Here is a 16151-nt window from a genome sequence, read left to right as displayed (position 1 = left end):
CAGGTATTTTTATGCAATTTGCAGACATCATGCCTCAGGAAATTTTCTAGCATTTATGGACAGAGAGATTTACATCTGATGTGTCTTCCTGTACTCTTCTCTGGTACAACTACAGGGGATCTTCTCCAGATTTGGTGAATGTGTGATAGGTGAATAGGATGATTCTTGCCAGACAGAATTCCCAAGAAATGAAGAGAAACTTTAGGCTTTTAAAGACTTGTTTAATAAAAAAGGGAGCTAATTTAGAAAGTTGTTTTTTCTTCTTCGTCTAAATAAGGTAATGTGAGAGTAGTACCATCATGATAGATGTGAATTTGTTAATATGAGCATTGATAGAATAATAATATGTGATTGTAAATATGAATGAGTAGCTGTAACCAGTGCATTGAACACTCAGTTTTACAGAGGTGTACACTTCTACGGTGTATGGGCATGTAGAATCAAAGCCCAGGCTCATTTTGAGTTGTTAGTGCTGGCTATTGAATGTTAAGTTCAAGTACTTGAAGAAGACATTTTTACTCTAAGCATTCTGGATCAGAATCACTTGTAGGCTGAATCAGTATGGTGTGTCTTCTCTTACAGAACTTGACACTGTGTTCACCCTGGCCTGCCTGGATGGAATGCTTTATACATGCTTTTAATACTCGCTGCTTTTCTTGCTTCCCACAAATTAGTATGTAATAGATTATTGTCCATAGTGATGTTTAGTAGGCCTTCTCACTATTTATTTCTTCTGCCATGTTTGTTTCATGTTTCCTTAACTAGTTCTATAATATACTTGTGGGGTCAGATGTGATCGTGGCATTTCATACTAGCCAGGGATCCTTGGGTACAGCAATAAACATCTCTGAGTCCCCACTCCTCATCAGTAAAATGCATTCAAATTCACTCTCTTCGCTAGCACCATGTGTTGTTGTGACATTCAAATGAGGCAATGTATATGTGAATACTTTGAAGACTGTAGAGCATAATATTTACATGTGACATCAGGTTATTCATCTTCTTCACTAAGCTATCATGTTGGATTTTTGTACCATTAGTCGGATTTTTGTACCGTTAATCTTGCCTTTAGGTTGGTGAATGGGGTGTTTGAGGACTGCTTTATTCTGAGCTCATCTTGTATCTGAAATGAAGTTTGTACATCATCTAGTTCAGACACCAGTAATTGCATGCTATGATTTTGCTCCGTAAACTGCCTCCAAGTTTACTTGTTGACCAACCAAATAAAATTTCGACTGTACTATTATTACATCTCAGATTATTATTCTAGTACTTCATTAAAGTTTTGGTAGATGTAAAGTAAGTTATAAATGTTATTCAGGATATTATATCATCAATAAAATAATTCAAGGTATATTTTTATTTTATATATATGTTATGTTCTGTATTAGTGATTATATATATGTGTGTCTGTATATATATTGATCAAATAATTTAATAAGCATTTCCTGTCATAGTTCAAGCTGTGTGTTAGTGTCTGAAGAAACAAAGCCAATAGAACTCTTTTTTAGATCATTCATAGGCTCATTTTAACAACAATTAACACATTAAGTATCTACTACCTTAAAAGTTTTATATTTTTCCTGAATTACTTTGTCTTTACAAAGGATTTGACTGCAATTAAGATTTGTTTTTTGTAGTGGAGCCATTTGGGAAAGAATGGTAATATCTCAACAAATGTTTTCCTGCCAAGTATGAATAATAGAACAAGCATCATTTATTTTCCTAAGGAATGATGGGGCTTGAGAACCAAACCCAATGTCAGCCATTGTCCTGGGGCTCCCCAAGGAGATGTGGATCATGAGGGTGAAGCTCTGCAGCCAGGCAGAGGTGGGAAGACTCGGAAGAGGCACTTCACAGCCATGGCCTGAAATGCAGACACAACAATTCTTTGGCAGAGAAATCAGGGCATGAGTAGAAATAAACTTGCTGATGACCCATTTTCCTTGGGTATATGTTAGATGAGATGAAAAATTAATAAGTTAATACAAAGTTTCCTTTGCACAAGTATAAAAATTGTTCCTCAGACAAAATATAAAAGATTAAAAGTGTTTGACTAAGAAATGTTCAGTTAAGAACTACTTGGAAATGTTATGTAAGAAATACTGAGGTAGTCTATAAAAATCTTTGACTTGGCCTGGCATGGTGGCTCACACCCATAATCCCAGCACTTTGGGAGACCATGGTGGGAGGATCACAAGGTCAAGAGATTGAGACCATCCTGGCCAAAATGGTGAAACCTCATCTCTACTAAAAATACAAAAATTAGCTGGGCATGGTCCTAGTTACTCGGGAGGCTGAGACAAGGAGAACAGCCTAGGAGGTGGAGATTGCGGTGAGCTGAAATCAATCCACGGCACTCCAGTCTGGCAACAGAGCAAGACTCTATCTCAAAAAAAAAAAAAAAAAAAAAAAAAAAAAAAAAAAAATCTGTTTAACTTGAAAACATAGAAATAATAAATAGATATGGGACTAATTCAAATAATACGTCTCTAATTTTCAAGGTTAAATTATTACAGTTAAGAGAATTTAGCAAACTAAATTCTTCACTTTTAACAAACTTAATGCTTCCTTGAATGGTTTATAAACATTTTAGAGCTTTCTTCTTTTGTCATTTGACAAAAATAACTTGGAAAATATTTTGTTACTCTGAATTCTGAATTTAACACAATGTTTTGATAATCTCATGGGAGCTGTATAATGTTCACTCTAAATAAGACTTTTTGAATACTAAGTACTTGAACAGATTTCTGCATTGTTTTCCCCATTTATAACCAAGAACTGATGATTTTCTGATCAGATCATGATGTTTTCTGATCAGATAATCATCAATTCTTGATATATCTTTCAAAAATAAACTGAGTAGTTACCAAGAGACTAACAAATGATTTCCATGTTGAGAACCAAATCGGAGAAAATGGTTTAAATAGTTACGAGCTCTAGGCCGGGAGCAGTGGCTCATGCCTGTAATCCCAGCAGTTTGGAAGGTGGCGGTAGGCAGATTACTTTAGGTGAGGAGTTTGAGACCAGTCTGGCCAACATGGTGAAATCTCAACTCTACTAAAGATATAAAAAATTAGCCGGGCTGGTAGTGCGCACGTGTAATCCCAGCTGCTTGGGAGGCTGAGGCAGGAGAATTGCTTGAACCCTGGAGGCGAAGGTTGCAGTGAGCTGAGGTTGTGCCTTTGCACTCCAGCCTGGGTGACAGAGCAAGACTCTGTCTCAAGAAAAGAAAAAAAAAATTACAGGCACTGATAGTTTTGAACACAGTTGCAAACATGTAAGTGAAGCCCTGAAGCCCTGAATGGTTTCTGGAAGACTGATCAAGTGTCTAGATACAAATACCTGTGAGATGTGGCCTGTTTTGTTTTTGCGTTTTTAATGTACAGATAACATTGTATATATTTATTGTATACACGATGTTTTGAAGTGTATAATACAGGCCTAGTGTCTTGATCAAAGTTTACTTTTAAAAACTACCTGTCATATCCTTGGTGACATCTATGTGGATGGCAGCTCAATAGAACCGTTTGAGATAGAAATAAAGAGGTAATGATTAACTATGAAAGAGGATTTTTTGGGGAGCTGCAAATTCAGATAATGGTGTCTGTGTGTGTATGTGTGTGGGTGTAGGTGTGTGATTTAGTTTTCATTTTGGCTTAAGGTAAGGAGTTTAACATCTTGAGGTACTCTCAATTGCTGTGAAAAATTATTTTACTTCTCAGCAAATTTGGACATGGCCTGTGCATGCCTGTTGTGAGAAATGCATTAAGATGCTGAAGTTTCTCCAGTGAAGACTACTGCTCAGGAAAAATTCCCCAAGATATTTTCTACTTCTAGCTCTTTTGCTCCATATGCCAGAAAGAATGGGAAGAGGCAAGGTGTCCACATACCTATTTGGAGAAAAGGCTTTGAGGTTTTAGATTCTTGGATGTACATATTAGGTGCTTATTTAAAAATGTCAACATCATTTTAAATAATATTGCTTCTTTATCTTTTGAGCCATCAGGTGTTTATTTGGCTATAAATTTGTTGTCAGCAGTAATAACAATTGGTGGCATCTGTTGAGGCTAGATACCAAGCAGTATGATAGTGTTGTGCTTATATTATTTAATTCTGGTCTCAGTTCTGTAAAACAGGGAAAGACATTATTTTCTCTTTTTTAATAAATGAAGACACTGAAGTGTTGAGCAGTTAAATCACCTGTTCTGGACTATATTGACAATAATAGTGGGGCAGGGCTGTAACTCATGTCTATCTGATTTCAAACTTTCAACTACTACATTACATTCCCCTTTCATGCAGAGCTGCTCGGCATTTATGATAAATATGGCCTTACATGGAGGACCATTAAAAGATGTTGTTAATAAGTTTATAGTTTCACTTTCTCTAGACTAGTGGTTGTTAACTGGAAGACATTTAGACTGCCATCTCTCTAGATAAAGAAATGGCTTTTAAAACTCTTGCTTCTCTCAAAGAATAAAGTATTAATGGAATAAACATTTTGTTTTCCAGAATAATACATGTGAAAAAAAATCTTTAAAGTAAAATAGGCAAATGAATATCAAAGAAGCTTATTTTAGAATGTAATCCTGTGTGAGAGAGGGCAGTCTTGAAAGATTAAAAAAGATTCTTTTTATGATTATGAATTTGAAACAGCTGGAATGAGTGCAGTCATGAGGATCATTTCTGAAAGTGAGGGATATAGAAAGTTAAAAGACTCATCGCTTGGTACTGAGATCACCTGCTTCGTAACAGACAGAAATAGAAGAGTACAAGTGTTAAGAATTCATTCTGCCTTCCCCGTGCCTTTGTCGCTTTATTTTTAGAGCTCTGCTAGCAGCAGTTGGGAGCAGGGTTTGCCCTTCTGCGCCTGCTCAGTCAGACTCGGCTTCTCTCTTGCAGTCTCTGCCTTTCTTGACAGGTGTGAGGGACTTCCTAAGTGTCGCAAGCCAGCCACCTGGCATCAGCCACCCCCGATGTAGCGTGCACCTTCAGACCACTGAGCTCATGAAAGGTAATTTTTCTACTGCCTGTTAACATGCGTTGGTTTTTTTTCTTAAGGCTAAGCCAATCTGAATGAAAGGTGTTGGATAGATAGCAGTACAGAAGTGATAAACAATGTTTAATAAAAAATGGATTAGATAAACTGCTATGATGGATTGATTCATAAGGAAAGGATCAAAAGGTATATTTTAGGGCCTCCCTTACACAACCTAAGCAGATATCATAAAAGTCCCAAATCACACAGACATACCTTTTCTTATAATAAAGCAGAACACTTTTTTTCTACTAAAATTGTGCATGTGTCTTTATGTTTTTGAAGAAATGAGAGGAACTATTATTTAGAGATTTATCTAAAGCATGCTACTCAGGAGAAAAGTAAGTGTAGCAATTTAAGAGGTAAAGAGTCACAGTTTCAAATACATGAGCCAAATAATGACATTTTGCTCAATGGTGGGCAACATAAATGGCAGTGGTCCCATGAGATTATAATGCTGTATTTTTACTGTAGCCTTCTATTTTGACATATGTTTAGATAGATAGACACTTACTTATCATTGTGTTACAGTTGCCTACAGTATTCAGTACAGTAGCATGTTGCTTGCAGCCTAGGAGCAATAAGCTATACCATACAACTTAGATGTGTAGTTTTTGCTTTTGCCAGTAGTAGGCTATACTATCTAGGTTTGTGTAAGTATACTCTATGATGTTTGCACAATGACAAAATCACCTAACAATGCATAACTCAGATTGTAGCCCTATCATTAATTGATGCATGACCATACTTAAATATTTAAAACCCAGAAAACAATAGTGCATAGAAGAAACCTTAGGCAATGACTTTCTCAGGAACTCTTAGCAATCACATTGCTCATTGGAATTACAAGAGGTACAGAGGCTTTATACCACAGATACACATTTGAATCACCTGGAGAATTTTAAAAAGTTACCAGTGCCTCAGCCCTACCCTAGAGATTAGGGTAATTGACCAGGCATTGGTATTTTTAAGAATCTACCCAGATGATGTTAGTGTATAGCTAAGATTGAGAACCACTGCATAAGAGAACCTATCAGTAACTGGTTTTTGCTTTTGCCAGTACTTGCATCATCTTGGGTACCACACCTCACTTCTTCATATTTCAGTTTCCTGTATTAGGAGGCTACCAGAAGAAAAAGACCTTTAAAAAACTGGGGACCTCTGTAAGGGGTATTCAGAATTATTTACATCCACTTATATTTGGCTTGCATGACTTGCAGAAAACAACACTTTAAAATGTGCTAACATTAATTGAAAAAAAATGTCACCAGGCTTTCATTATCTGATAATCTACAAGTAATAGTCACTCAAATGTTTGTTGAATACTTACTATGTAGAAGGCATTGATGGAGAGACTACGGATTTTGGCCTTTTATTTGTTCTCAAGTAATTACAAGCTAGGGAACTAATAGATATAGCCAAAGAAATAATTAATATTTCAAAGCTGTGTGTGTCTCACAGCTATGTACAGTAATTCAATAATGAATACAGAAAGAGGGTAACAACTCTGGGTTCATGAGGTCACAGAGCCTTCACAGAATCTGTGATATTTATGAAATTAACCATGTCGTCGGTTTGCCACCCTCCCCATCACGTCTTTTCTCTTAAAGCTTTAGTATCTTTGAAGTGCCTTATATGGTCTTCTCTGTGTACATAAAATTTCTTTGGACCATCTGTAATTAGTTGACTACCCTGTGTTTACAACTGCCTGGTACTTGAATATGGTGGTTATCCGAAACAGTAGCTTTGTATTTGACTTACAGAATGGAGTAAGATTTAGGTTCTAGTACAACAGGGTGGATTTTTCAGTCTGAAGTTAGAAGGAAAAAAATACTAAGCAAAAGTAGAAAGTATACAACTTGATTGAAAAAAGAGAGAAAGTTATCTCAACAGTATCAAAGTACATACCCTGAATCTGCTCTGTGCTGTATGTGTTAAGTGCATCTTTATTATTCTTATGCTTATAACTTCCTGAGTACAACTTCCCTCAGGTATTAATTACCTTTATTTAGTAAAAAGAGAGGTTTAAAGAATTTCCAGTATCATACATTAGTAAGTCAGGTTTTATGTAGAGTCCCAGCAACCATTCTAATCTCAAAAGCAGCGTTCTTTTCACTCTGCTGTGCTGCCTTGTGTAAAGGAATATGGGAAGAGACAAAATATAAGGAGAAGCCAGGTGTGATGGCTCACGCCTATAAGCCCAGCAATTTGTGAGCCCGATGTGGCAGTCCACTTGAGGTCAGGAGTTCGAGACCAACCTGGTCAATGTGGTGAAACCCTACCTCTACTAAAAATACAAAAATTAGCTGGGCATGGTGGCCAGTGCCTGTAATCCCAGCTACTCTGGAGGCTGAGGCACAAGAATCACTTGAACCTGGGAGGCAGAGATTGCAGTGAGCTGAGATTGCGCCACTGCTCTCCAGCCTGGGCAAGAAAGTGAGACTCTGTCTCAAAAAAAAAAAAAAAAAAAGCTGGGTTGTGGAGTCCTTTTAATGCAAAGAATATATTTTAGTCTGATGGAAGTGGGGAGCCATTAAATATTATTGAAGCAGAAATATCTTCTGGGTATTTTAGAAGGCTAATTTGTCAGGGATATGTGGGGTATGTCAGTTCCATAAAAATGATTATTTGTTAAAAAATGATTTCTTGGACATGTTCTGTGTTCTACAGTGTCTAGTTCCTCCTGAGAATAGAGTTGTATTAATTAGCGCTTACCTAGAGGATTCTTTTAGTTAGTACACTATAGTATGTATAGTGCAGATGCTGTGTCTTATTTGTGTTTTTTCCACATAAATTTTCTTATTAATAGTATTTTTTTGTAATTTTCCAACCATGTCAATGCTGTTGTTACTAATAAATTGTAGTTGGAAATCTTCATGAATTTATAATAGCATTTTTGTTAATGTGAAATTTCCCTTCAAATTCTTTTTAAAGATTAAATAGGTGTTTTCAAAGATCAGTATCATTTTTTAAAGATCATAAATCAGTATCATTGTTAAAAGGAATCTTCACTCAAAAATTTTAGCAAGCATTGCTTCTAAATCATTTTTGTGACTAATGTGCAGACCATGAAGAAAAATCAATTAATAAATAATAAACAGTAGTAATTTTTCAATATTTGAGAGAGAGAGGATTACATTTTATAGAAGTAAAGAAATATTATGAGTCATTTAGCGTACCCATATCTTACTTTGCTTGTTTAGTGATATAAAAACCTCTAACCCAAGGAAAGGTACTCAAAAATGTTTGTCGAATTCATTTTCTATTTCCTCTTTGAATTTCAAATGCATTTTCGTAGTCTAGCAAAGTGAGCTCACACACCTTATATGTGTGCTCTCTGGTCAGCTGATGTCACAGAATTCAGTTGAGCAGAGTTGAAGACACCTGTCAGGCAGTTGTTAATTTCAGCTGTGCTGAAGGTCTTTGTCTATAATCAGGCGTCCCCAAACTATAGCCCGCGGGCCGCGTGCGGCCCCCTGAGGCCATTTATCCGGCCCCCCACCGTACTTCAGGAAGGTGCACCTCTTTCATTGGTGGTCAGTGAGAGGAGCACAGTATGTGGCGGCACTCCAACAGTCTGAGGGACAGTGAACTGGCCCCTTGTGTAAAAAGTTTGGGGACGCCTATCAATCACAATCTTTGGTGGGACAGAAAACTTCTGTTATTAATGTACCTGCCAGTAAGGCCTCTTTATCATATTTGTAGAGGGGTAGTAAATAGGGTAATTAGTTGTTATGATGGTGTTTATATATGTGGACCTATCATTTGAAATTACTAAAGCATACATTGATTCATTATAATTATTAATTATTTATTTTTTGGGGAGGAATTATCTGGAGAAAGTTGCAAAGAAAGTGGAAAGCCTAAAATTAACAAATTAATGAGACAAAAAAAGCTTCTAAGATTAAAACAGATAAAGACTTGCTCTGCCAAAAGCAGTGAAATGAACATCAAAGCTATGCTTTCTGAGCTAGGGCTTCTCTAAAATACATTCTTTTCTTTTTATATATAGCACAGGCATCTAAACTATAAACCCAAAGGTGGAAAGAGTAAGGATGTGACTCTCTTTGATGACGGGTTGGAGAATGTATTCCACCAAACACCATTCCGTCTATAATCCCCACACTTGAAAAGTAGCTCCAATTACACAGTCATGATAATTTACATTTTGTAGTACGTAAGTACACAGTATGTCATTCCTTGGAGTCTCCTTCTAGCTTTCACAAATAGCATATCTATTCATCACTTAGCCACAATATGACCTTCTAGACTTTGTCATTTATTTTCCTGCTCAGTAGCCTGTTACAAGATCAGTGTTCATTTTCCCAGGGATGTTGCAAAGTCTTTACTTAGAAATAAAGTGATTTCTCCCAGATTCGTAAATATGACTCCATTTGCATGAATTTAGCTCATATGAATGTCTTAATTTAGGTAGGTATCTACATTTTAAAACCTTAATTTTATGTCCTTTTTTTAATACAATACTACTCTAAGGCTGTTAATACGTTTGACACATACATTTAAAAAGAAAGTGTTAATCATCTATTATTTTTATGTTACTACTATTGTCTAATTAGGCATACATCTTCACTTGTAATTTGAGAGCATTTATTGCCTTTCACTACTGACCATGTTTTATGTCCAGAAATCCCCAAAACCATGACTTCTAAATGACCAATTAGATAATTTAAAAAATGATAAAGAGAATATCACTATTACATGCTAACTCATTTTATCTGAACGAAAATCATCATAATACCAAAAAAATTGTATTTAACCATTTTTGAAACAGTCTAGCTCAATGAGAATAACACTCAAAATCAGCTAAGTCAGGAAAGTGTCTTATATCTTTTAGATTCTTCTATTCAAACTCTACTCACTGCCCCAAGTAAATATAAATTTAGTACTTGAATGACAGCAACAAGTGCTGAAACCTAACCCTAAATTCTCAGTACTCTGATAGGCCGTATTTGGCACATCACCACTCTCTCTGGACTCACTGATCCAGCAAATACCTTTTTTGTTGACGACAGAATGACACTGCATGAGACATAGGGTGCAGTTTAATGATTTTCTTTTCTGCAGTTGTAAAACTGGTAGTATTATCTGGGGTCTGAAATAATGAGTTAGTTTTAAAAAGTTACCAAATGGTGCCAAGTGTGGAATTAGAGTTTTGGTTTAAATAAAATTCTGTAACGCATCACAAAAGCAAGTGTGCAGGAAACATAACTAATTATTTTCCCCCCACAATTGTGCTTCATTTCAGCCCTGACCCCTTATTAACAATCATAGCAGAAAACCTAAGCTAGTTAGCAATTAACCTAAACTCCTTTAAGGATTCTTCCATAACTCATTTGAACCAAGGGTGTCAGTTAAGATCTGGGGCAGGCCTAAGCAGTTCTAGGCTTCTGAAAGGAAGACTTGATGTAGCATTCTTTGAAATGAAGCGAATCTGTTCTGAGCTTTGTCCCCACTGCAGATCCTTTGCTGTCCATGTTCCTGCTGTGCCCTCTTGGCTGCACGTGTCACTCTGTGTCTTCGTCGCAGCCATGAATTTTCTTCAGGTGACAGGCCTTTACCGGCTATTTCCATGTCTCTCTTATGGCCAGAGTTTCCAGAACTTACTTAGAACTCCATCCAAGAATTCAGTTCTTTGGTCGGTGTTCCTTTGAACACAGGAACATCCAAGAATTCGGCCCTTTAGTCTGGTGGTGTCCTTTGGCTGCTTACTGTAGGACTTGGGGTGAGAGGCAATACAGAGGAAGAGGAAAGTGAATTCTTAGTTAACACCAACAGATTTTCTTCATTGACATTTACGAAAACTATTCAGTATTTATATTTTAAATATATTTTCTCATATGGCCTGAATATTTACTTTGTCACTACCTCTGGTAAAAAAAATGTAGTTGGATTTGTGTGGTATTGGAAGCTCAGTCCTGAAAAGCTGGTCAATCTCAGAGAAATACTTTTTGTTTCAGATGTGACTTCATAAAAACTTCCTCCTACTGGGTGTTAGAACAATTAGCCACTGTCAGCCTTGGAAGGAGATGGAGGAGGACACTGGGATTGCTTCCCCAGCATTAATTCTGGTGTTCCCCCGTGATGTAGTATCCATATAGTTTGGAGTAGGCACGCTGAGTCCATATTAATCAGTGAAATCTCTTCAACCTTGCCAGTGGTCGGAATGACACCCAAGTTGTTCTAGAAAGATGTCTAGCACTATTGTTCAATAAGTAGCAAAGAAAATATTTCTCTTTGGGATTTTGTGGGATGCAGATAAAAAATTGGGGATTGCTACATGATTTTGCTACCCTAAGTGAAACCGTGATGACATGGTACAAGGAAGAAGACAGATTGAAAACAATTGGAGAGAAAGAGAACCGGAGTCCTACTTAAACTACAGTTGAACATCCACCTTACTTTTAGAGATTTTACAGCTGGCCAGAAAGAGTTTACATTACTTGTATAAGCAATTTGAGTTTTTGGTCTTTCTAACCAATCCAAAGATATACTTGCTAACAATTCTGAAGTATATTAACTCCAAAATCTTTCTCTAATCAGTCTGGTCATCATTCAAGGTCCACTGGGTCTCTTCACTTTTAAGTATCACCAAGTTATGTTTAAGAAGTTCAAAATTAGAGCACTTTTCATCTCCATCCTCTTCTCTCAGTCTTCTCCCCTTACCTTCTTTTTCTTTGCTAATAATGTCACCCTTGAGATGTTCTAAGTTAGAATATTTAGAATTGGCTGAATACCTCCCCTTTTGGTGCCTTTCCATTCCCCTTCCACCCAAATTTAGTTGGCTACCAGGTTTTCCTTATCCTACTTTTAATTTTCCCACTGTTACTGGCTCAAATCAAGCCTTGGCCACATTTTACCTAAATTATGGCCTTTCGTTATTATAAATAATTGTTATTGTTCTGCCTCCCAGCCCCAATGGTCTGTTCTCCACACTGCAGTCTACAATTTTAAAAAGCTGTAACTTCAGATCTTATTTTATGACTTTCTTTATTTTAAAACTCAGTTGGCTCATTGTGTAAAGGATAATATTCAAACTCTTTAACATCAACCTATTTTTTAACTCCTTTATCTTCATTCTGTTCTTGCTCTTATTTTTAAAATGATAATACTATTAATAAGCCCATAGATTTATTGTGAGGGTTAATAAAGGTGATGTGTGAACATATCTGGAATATGATACGTTCTGAATTAAATGGTAATTGCTGCTATCTGCTGATAAATAACAGTTATTCTCTAAATGCTGCCTCTGTGCCTTTGTATATGCTGTTCCTTTGCCTGTTGTCTCCCAGCCTCCTTGTGAATGTCATCTTCTCTTTCAGAATTCAGATGATTTCTTCCCTCTGATTTCTCCAACAATCATAGCTCTTTCTATTATATAATCTTTGCGTGCTGTCAATCCCTTGGTTGGCAGCATCTATCACATTGTATTGCCATAGTTTTTAGGAAAAGATTGCCTTTCCCTGCTCAGTATCTGCCTCCCTAGAATTGCAACTCTGCTCTCACACTTCCTATCCCATTTCCCAATTTTATTTTTCTCTTATGCATGTATATATTTAACATTATATGATTTACCTATTTGTCACATTTTCTATCTTCCCCATTAAAATGTGTGTTTTACTAGGATGGAATTTTTACCCTTGTATTCATTGCTGTATCTCCAGTCCCTAGAAGTCAGCGTTTTGAGGGAATAAAGGAATGTCTTATTTATCATTTTATTTCTAATGCCTAACAGAGTAGCTTGCCTATGGTAGGTGCTAATCAAATTTGGCCCAATAAGTGAATAAGTAAGTGATGCTACAAACCTGGAAATCTGGAAGAATTTAAATTAGTGACTTAAATATAGAAGATTTCCGATTACAGTTTAGGCACCTTTAGTATAGTGAATGTAGGGGTCAATTGCAGTGATAGCTCCCAAGTGCCCCATTTTAAACTTGCTTGTTTTTTTTCTGGGATGGAAGGTACAAAACTGAAAGAATGAAGGTATGTATGTATGTGTGGTGGGGGAATGGGGTGGAAGATGGAATCTCCTAATTAGTATTTTTCTGTTACAAATAGGAAGAGATTAAAAACTGTGAATAAAAGATTCACCAGTCTCCCTATCTGCTTGTTTATAAATGGGAAATGTAAACCTACAGGTGTTTATTATAGTTAAGAACTTTTTTTCTAAATTATTTTATTATCTCGTGAAAATAGTTCAATTTCTACCAGCTGTTTAAAACAGAGTTTTTTGTTTGTTTGTTTGTTTTTTGAGATGTAGTCTTGCTCTGTTACTCAGGCTGGAGTGCAATGGCATGATCTCAGCTTACTGCAACCTCTGCCTCCTGGGTTAAAGTGATTCTCCTGCCTCAGCATCTTGAGTAGCTGGGATTATAGGTGCCAGGCACCATGCCCAGCTAATTTTTGTATTTTTTATAGAGAAGGGGTTTCGCCATGTTGGCCAGGCTATTCTTGGACTCTTGACCTCAGGTGATCCACCCACCTCAGCCTCCCAATAAAACAGAGTTTTCGTTAAGTTGCAATGCAGAAATAGAACTGAGTGGAGACAAGAGCGCCTTTTAGTGCTGATTCTGATTTTTATGAGACTTTAAACTTTACTTCATTTCATACTAATCACAAAGCAGCCAGATATTGGTGAGTGTGTTGATCTAATTTTAATTGGTGATTCAAATGTAGAAGGTTCTCTGTTCCATTATAAAAATAACCTCAGCTTATAATTAAAAGAAAGAATGAAAAATAAAAGGAATGTCAAAAGAAGGAAGGATGGAAGGAAGGAAAGAAAGGTAGAAGAAAGGAAAAAAGAAGGGAGAAGAGGGCCGAGTGTGGTGGCTCATGCCTGTAATCCTAGCACTTTGGGAGTCCAGGGCAGGAGAATCGCTTGAGGTCAGGAGTTTGAGACCAGCCTAGGCAACATGTTCAGACCACCAACTCTACAAAAAATTTTAAAAAATAGCCAGCATGGTGGTGCTGCCTGTAGTCCCAGCTACTCAGGAAGCTGAGGTGGGAAGGCACCTTGAGCAAAGGGGTTTGAGGCTGCAGTGAGCTATGATCATGCCACTGCATTTCAGTCTGAACAGCTGAGTAAGACCCTATCTGAAAAAAAAAAAAAAAAAGAAAAAAGAAAGGAAGAAAATAAACTAAAGTGGTAGTGAGACCTCACTCAGAAATGAATAAAGCATCTGTAAAGTGATACTTATTTTTTGTTGTGTCTAGCAACAGCATTTTAATTCTGTGGATATATTAGTATGAGTGTACACATACACACATATATATTTACTCATCACATAATTAAGAATTTCAAACAAACTTATTCTTTCTCTGACTTGAGAATTCTGTTGCTACACATTCCTAAAGGGAATGATGTTTGTCTTCACTGTGGCAAAGACAGTTAAATTATAGGTAGTAGTAAATTTGCTGATTTGCTGCAATAAAAATCATGAAGAAATAGAGATCTTTCTCTTCCAGCTGTGTTCTTTCTTCCTCACCTTTTTAGTCTCTCCCCTAAATGTTAGGCCTGGGGCTGTAAGGCTGTTGAGCACTTCCTTCTTTAATAGTTGTGGTTTACCTTGGCATTACACAGTCTAAATGCTTAAGGAATTACTTCATCTTTAGATACTCAGGTGAAAGTCATTGGACACAGCCTGCCTCATTCTTAGCCACTGTCTTCATCTGTCTAATCCTGTCCCACTGGTTTCTCTCACCAGGTTCTTAATATACCTATGACTGTTGGCTGTTGGCCATTCTGTTCCACCACCTGGTTTGTCCTTTTCCCCTTTTATTATCTAATAAAAGCCATTTAGTCTTCCCATGTTTTATCTAATAAGCAATGTGAATGTCGACTCTGCTACTGTGTTAGCTCTGTTGTTTTTTAGCCTCTCTGTGTCTCATCATTGTAACAGAGCATGATCATGATAATTAAATGAGGTCATATGTGCTTAACACATTCTTTAATACCGCAATGTATGCTCAATAGGGTTGGCTGTCAGAAGGAATCAGTTGTTACCTTCTATACTAATATTGCTCCTTGTGCAGATACCTCATGAAAACCCTTATTGCATTATATTGTAATCACTGATTTGCCTTTGTATCTCTTCATTCCTTTGTGTGCTCTGTCAGCATCGACTTCTGCATTTTAAAATGCTCAATTCTAGGCAAAAAGAATACTGTTAAGGATAACCACTTGCAATCTAAAAATATTTCCGTAAATACAAATATATACGTTAGGTAAGTATATTCAAAGAAAGAAAACTGAGGACCAAAAAAATGTCAAAAGAGTAAGGAGCTAAGAGAAGATTAAAATATACTCAATATAGGTATATTAAAATAAAAATCTAATTTTAGATTCATAAAAGAATATTCATTTTTTGTTATTTTAATTACAAATGCAGTGATACAGGTAATACATGTGAGGGCAGGGAGCTTGTTAGTTGGAGAGAGATCAAGAGCTTATGATAAACAAAAGCCAAAATCCTTTTGGGGAAAGTGAGTTATTGGTTAAAGGCTCCTCTCTCTGGATTTTGGTTCCAAGACCACATGATTTTGGTTGGTACTCGGGGGCCGGTGGGGAGGACCATGCAACTTGTGTGAAAAACCTAGAAAGACGTGAAAGACATGAAGAAATCAATGCACGAGTTCCAAAACAAAAGAATTTAAGTTCACAGTGTCAGAAATTGTCTGAAAAGATGTGACTGGACTTTAATCTCTAGTTTGGAATTCTGTTGGACTAGTTTTCAGTTAAGGACTATGAATGGAAAAGAATCTTATTTTCTAACATCCACGAAGAGGTAGCAAACTTTTGTTTTCTACAGATACTTATTTCTTCCATGCCTTCAGACACTTTGCTTCCAGACACTTTACTATTTTGAGTCCTAATTTAGGCCTCGGTTAAATTATAGTTGGATTTGCTTCATTATTTGGATACAGGAAGTAGCAGGACTACTGCCAGGAAAGTCAAGCTTTAAGATAATCATGAGCTTCATGTAAAAGGATGCAGACAGTGAACAGAGGTGAGGGGCAGCATTACAAATTGAGCGACAGCTATTGAGATGTAAAGAAGTAGCTGGCTGGGCGTGGTGGCTCATGCCTGTAATCC

The 16151-nt window shown here is 36.7% G+C and overlaps 1 protein-coding gene across 7 annotated transcripts in view; it reads left to right on the top strand.

The window, feature by feature from the left end:
* Nucleotides 1-16151, top strand: part of CACNA2D1 (calcium voltage-gated channel auxiliary subunit alpha2delta 1) — a 486450-nt gene that overhangs the window by 27130 nt on the left and 443169 nt on the right. Inside the window, exon 1 of one of the 7 annotated variants that reach the window (XM_074379331.1) lies at nucleotides 1378-5017. The exons of the other annotated variants lie outside the window; for them this stretch is intronic. The gene's annotated coding sequence lies outside the window, so the exon portion shown is untranslated. Of the gene's footprint in view, nucleotides 1-1377; nucleotides 5018-16151 lie in introns of those variants that run through there. 7 annotated transcript variants of the gene reach the window in all.

Source organism: Saimiri boliviensis, chromosome 10 (genome assembly GCF_048565385.1).
Source record: "Saimiri boliviensis isolate mSaiBol1 chromosome 10, mSaiBol1.pri, whole genome shotgun sequence".
NCBI classification, from domain to species: domain Eukaryota; kingdom Metazoa; phylum Chordata; class Mammalia; order Primates; family Cebidae; genus Saimiri; species Saimiri boliviensis.
Note: the sequence above shows the minus strand (reverse complement) of the source record. Positions and strands in the feature narration are given on the sequence as shown.